Source organism: Acinonyx jubatus, chromosome E4 (genome assembly GCF_027475565.1).
Source record: "Acinonyx jubatus isolate Ajub_Pintada_27869175 chromosome E4, VMU_Ajub_asm_v1.0, whole genome shotgun sequence".
NCBI lineage: Eukaryota > Metazoa > Chordata > Mammalia > Carnivora > Felidae > Acinonyx > Acinonyx jubatus.
In genome coordinates, this window is record NC_069395.1 from 20,135,795 (window position 1) to 20,141,858 (window position 6,064).

Consider the following 6,064-nt stretch of genomic DNA (forward strand, 5'->3'; position numbering starts at 1 on the left):
AAGATAAAAAGGGTCAAGTGGTTTACCTGAAGTGGCCCAGCACACCTGTTGAGTAATTTCTAACTCCTAGGCAAGAACTCTTAGATCAGAACTGCCCTGCCTCTGCTGCCTGGTTTTCTCAGCGTTAATGGCTGACTGCCTGGCAGAGTCTTCTCTTACTACAGCTAGTAGTTTGGGTTAAAATCAAAAAGGTGCTGAAATAACTTCTATAATTTAGTTTTCTCTAGGTTGAACACCCTCAGGAATCACCCAGTGGCATAGTCTTAATGAGCTTAATGCCCCTGTTTAACATTTATATAGGATTCTGAGTACTGGAAAAAAACACTTCTGATGACATTTTGACGTGGGTTTAAGCAGTTATGTGAGGGATTATTTCTGCTCTGCCAAAATGACGAAGAATTCTGCTAATTGTAGAGGAATCTTAACATACTTTCAGCATTGTGCTCTCTTAATACTTTCAGTGCTTTCATTCAAAAAAATTCCAAAAACAGATTACTTAATATTGAATAAAAACACAGGTTAAACAATTCTATCCTTAGATTATCCCCGCATTAGGTTATTACTCCTTTTAGTTCTCTAATATTTGATATTTCTTTCATTCTATGACATTTTCAATTCTGTGCTACTCTAAATGAATTCAACTAATTCAAATATTAGGTTTAATTCTAAATTATGAAAACTCTATTAGAAGTCATGCTAGTTAATATTTATTTTCATTTGCAAGCATTTTAAAGGAAAAACAAATGGTAAACATTTTTATTTAAATAAGTGTTAGCAAAAAATTAAATTACTTTTCACTGACTAAGAAAATGGGATAGAGATGATTAATTCTGAGACGGATTGGGCTAACTATGTCAATATAGTGCTGCAGAAATATAATTGCATCAAAAATACCTAAAAGGATAAGTGTACAAGCCAACTTCTAGAGTCTAGACTTGTTATTAGGAGAAACAGTGAAAGTATTTATTATTAAGTTGAGTCCACATCTGTTTTTTAAAGCAAAATGGACCCAAATAACCCAGTAGAAGTTTGTTTTATCTTTTTTTCTGAAATAATTCAGGTAGTGGTGAGGGGATTCCACAAAATATATAGTGAGATACTTTGATTATTTCTCTTTGTCTACTGATAGGAAAAATATCTACAGCCAGTTTAAGTCACTGAATGCAGTATTTTGATTCATGCCTAAATCTCTTCTTCCTTCTGTGGTTTTACATGTGTTTTTAAATTTCATATAGGTTATTATATATACATTATACTTTTTACTACTTTTTTGTAAGCAACTTAATTTTTTTTTGAAACATGGAGATTTTAATCCATAAAGTATGGCTATAATTTAGTTTACAAATAATATTTTTCATAAGATGTATCATGACTTTTTGAAAATTATAATTTGAGGATATTATTATATGTTTTTCTATTCTTATAAGCTCAGATTATGGCCTAATGTTTTACGTGAAAATGGTGCTCAATAAATGCTTATCGAACAGATTCAAAAATAATAATTACAGGTCTTTTTAATAAAATAAAATGTGCACATCAGGACAATTAGCTTTTGAACAGGAACACATTAGACAGGAAATGTTTTTGAACTCAGACAAACCTTTATAGAATCTTAGGTCTGCCAGTTGTTATCTCTGTGACTTTAGGCAAATCACATTATCTCTATGAACTCTGTTCCCTCATAAAATGGGGATGCTTAACCTCCAGTGTTGTGAAAGTACTAATGGCAATATATGTAAAGTATCTAACAAATTTTTGGCACACAGTATACATTCATTAAATGGTAGCAATTATATTTACTGCTTATTATTTCTACTGTTTAATTTTCTACAAATATAGGATGTTATACTGATGAAGGAGCATAAGGCAAGCTTAGAGCAAAGCACAAGCTGGGAATACCCCCAGCCCAGGTGGGATACGTATGACATTCCTCAGGCCTTCCTGGCTGCCCAAGAACAAAGGAAAGGGGAAAACAAGTGGTTAACTGATAGGGGTGCCTGGGTAGCTCAGTGTTGATTAAGTGTCTTGATGAAGTTTTGGGGTGATGGGGGTTCATGGGGTCCAGAGCCAATGTCCAAGAAAGAATTCTTGAAGACCTCTTTTGTGCAAAAAGGTGATTTTATTAAAACACAAGGACAAGACCCATGGGCAAGAAGAGCCGCACTGCAAATGTGGGGGTGGGGGGGGTGGCGGTGACCCTTTTATGGAGTCTGGGGAGATAAAGTCAAGAGGGAGTTTCCAAAGAGACTTTCACATGCTAAAGACTTACTGGAGGCCTAGCTGATTGTCAAGCTAAGGTTGTTTTTCCCTTTAAAGCATTAACTCGAAGACCGAAGACCGTAGAGAGTTCCTGGACTTCAGGCTGTTGAAGGGATTGCCTTTTTCTGGTAAACTGGTAGAGACTCTTATCAGTATAACCATTTGTTTTTTGTCCTTTTTTGTTTGGGGGTAGCAGGGAGTGTCCAAGGAATATCACACATATCCCACAAACCCCCCACACCCCAAAACTTCATTGATAGGACAAGCAAATTTTCATACACCTTTCATACACCTTTCATACGCTCTACTTTTTTCTGCCAGTAATCAGTTCCCTGATAGCTTCTTATTAACAGTGTGACTACTCTAATATGAATGGGGATTCCCAGTCCCTATGACAGAAATTATCCTATGTTGTCCATATTTATTTTTCATCTCCCACCTGCTTCAAGGTGGGTCCAAACTCAAGAGATTATTCATTTCTAAGGCATCATAGGGAAATTGGAACATCTGATTCTTTATTTGTCCTTGCTGGTATCCAATGAAATATCTAGTTTGTTTTTTGTTTTTTTGTCTCATCTTTTGAAACTAAAAGCTAATTAGAAAATTCCCTTTTCATTGCTTTCTGTTGCTGTGACATAGTTTTCCTAGAGCAGTGACTACTAAAGAGCCTGGCTAGAATGAAAGTGTATATGTGCAGGGAAAAAAAATCTGAAAAAACAACAACAATTAACAGTTCAAATATATTAAACTCCCATATACAAAAATTCAAGGAATATTCAAACAGTAATGAAAAATCTGTTGTTATTAGCTGAAGGGGAATTTTAGAGGGAGAAGAGTATCCTGCTAGTAGAGAAACTAAAATCAGATTTAGATACATCAAAGTCAAGTCAGTAAAGAACTCAGTTTCTAGGAGTGGACTGTGTCATTGCTGCCTGCTAACCAAGGGCAAGAATCAGGTTACATATAATACTCTAACCAGGCAGCATCTGTTACAAGGTGACAGACAAGTTTTCTCTTTATTTCTGCAGCCATACTGGCTAAGGGAAAAAGAGAGAAGAAAAGCTCTTCCTAATGTTTTCTTGGGAAAAACATTGCCTGAAAGTTACATAATTTTTACTTGCTGGATTTCTCACCTATTATTTGTAGCTTGGTAAAGATACATTGGCTCATAAGTAAATATTATATAGTTTATTCTATCTGGGGCTTATATTATTCCTAAATGATACTTTTTTTCTTTATAAAACTCTAAGATAAGTTAACTGTAGAACTTCAGAAGACACTCAGAAGCAGAAGCTAATTGAATTTAAATAAATATTTTAATAAACCAACTATAGACAGTAAAAGTAAATGGAATGCTATTTATTTTTATACAGTTCTGACAAAAAAAGTGATAATTCATTACTGATTGTCCTACTGTAACATGAAACATGGATCATTGGCAAGCTTAGGTATCTAGAGGGAAAAAATGCAGAACCAGGAAGAGGTATGAAGAAGATGTCTCAGGATAGACATTTCCACACAAATCTTGTCTAAGCCACCCCCGGTAATCTGATGAGGACTATGTATTAGTCAGAGTTCTATCAGAGAAGCAAACATAGTACAAGTGATCTAGAATGCTGATACATTATAGGAGTGGGACCTCAAACCATTGTGAATGGGTAGATCAACCTATGTAGGTATTGTCTGTTGTTCTGTCCCTAGGTTGGCCAGATTAGTAGTTGGGAAATAAAGTTGGGAAAAACTGAGACCTACACAGATTGGAATCCATGAGAAGGTGACTACTGGAATCCATAAGGACAGAGTGGAATTTGTGTTCGTCTGTCACTAGCTACAATCATGATGCCATGATGGCTGTAGGAGAAGGAGGCACCCTTGGCCATATTGCTACACTAAACTTGGCCCAAAACTTGAAGAAACAGGATGGTCCTCTGGTGCTCCAGTCTATTGAAATGAGTTAGTAGGTCAGTAATGAGGTAAATAAGCTTCCACAGTACCTGGTGATCTGCACCAGTATTCAGAATTTAAGATCTGCCTTCCAGATCTTGCACAAAATATCCTGTGGCCAGGGAAGGGAATTCTGGAAAACATGGTTTCAATTTAGGTAAATAGACACAATACAAAGTTCTCACAAATAGTTAATACTAAACATTTAATTATGAGTGAGCATGACTTATACCTTGTTCTTAGTCATTTTTATTTATATTTGTAAACTACTTAATAAGTAGTTTACTGCTTATTTCATAATGAGAATAATACTCATGATGGATAATATGATAGCAAAATATATGCTTAGGACACCAGCAAAGTAGAGGGACCAAAATTAATTATTTTGAACAAAGTTTAAATTTCCAAAAGTGTGACAAGACATTATTTTTTGTTTTTCTATTGATATTTTATAGTTTGGTGTTTCTTTATGTTGGATTGTGTATTATTAGATGGGCAGTAGGTAAAGCTATAACCATAATCTTAGTTCTTAAGATATCCAAAGGGCTTAAACTAGCCCTGAATTCTACAGTTATCAAAGAATAACTGAATTGTTTACACAAAAATCTCAAAACAAAACAAAACTCTTTCAGGAGTTAAAAGTAAAATCTTATAGCCTAAGTCCAGTCAACTTTTAAAGTCACTTTCTTTGGTAGGAGGGCTTGTTCCTTTTAAGATAAAGCCTCAGTGGGGCCCATTTTCTAGGTGTGCTGAATTTTGTGTATGCAATAGAACAAGGGATTTGCTTTATGCTATCAGCCAGGAACTTTAAATATATCAAGACTAATGACCATATGGAACTACAGAAAAGGTGAAGCCTGTATATATCTCTCAATCGATTAATAAATAAAACCTAGTAGTAAGATGCCATCTCTCACAACTCTATTCAGGCACCAAAACTGATTTGTGAAAATTTAGACAGATTTTGAATCCCTTCTATATTTCCTCTCCTATTGTGTATTGTGTTTACTCACAGAAATATGTGTTAATTCTACATAAATAAACTGAAAGAGCTCCTGGATTAAGGTTGCAAGATAAGATACAGGACATCGAGTTCAATTTAATTTCAGATAAACAACACTTTTTTTTTTTAGTAAAAGGATTGCATGGGGCATATATATACATATATATATATATGTATCTGTATATATATATATTATATATATATTATATATATATTTTATCTATATATATATTTTATATATATTTTATATATCTATATATGCATCTGTTATCTGAAATTCAAATTTAACTAGTTGCCCCTTACTTATATTTGATTTATCTCGCAACTCTACCTTGAGCATATGGTAGAAAGTTAATATAAAAATGCTCACCTGGACTGTATGAATAATCACCACATGGAAATATTAGAACAGGGTATGAGAATGATGGAAAGAAATCTTCTTGAGATCATGTGCAAATTTTCATGATGTTCCCAGGAAAAATCCCCTCCCTACCTCCTTATCCCCATTTCTACTCCATCTCAGGAGCCATGTAATCTTCTAGCCATTTTAGCCTCAAGGGTCTGCCTGTGTCCCTAAGAATGAATTAAATTGGCTGTGTATCTCCCCCATTCTCCAAGTAACTGTTTATCATTGTTGTCATGTTTCCCTTTTCTCTCAATGCTTCTTCATAACAATCTCAGCTGCTAAAGTCAAAAAGGAACAAAAAAGATTCTGTTGTCATAAAAGTGCCTCTAGCATTTTTTTTATTATACACTGTGGTAATATAACTAGCTTAAAAAGTAATCTTCAAAACCATCAAGAGAGGAAGGAAGGGCTGTTGAAACCCAAAAAGACAAAAATAGAAAGAGTATTAAAAC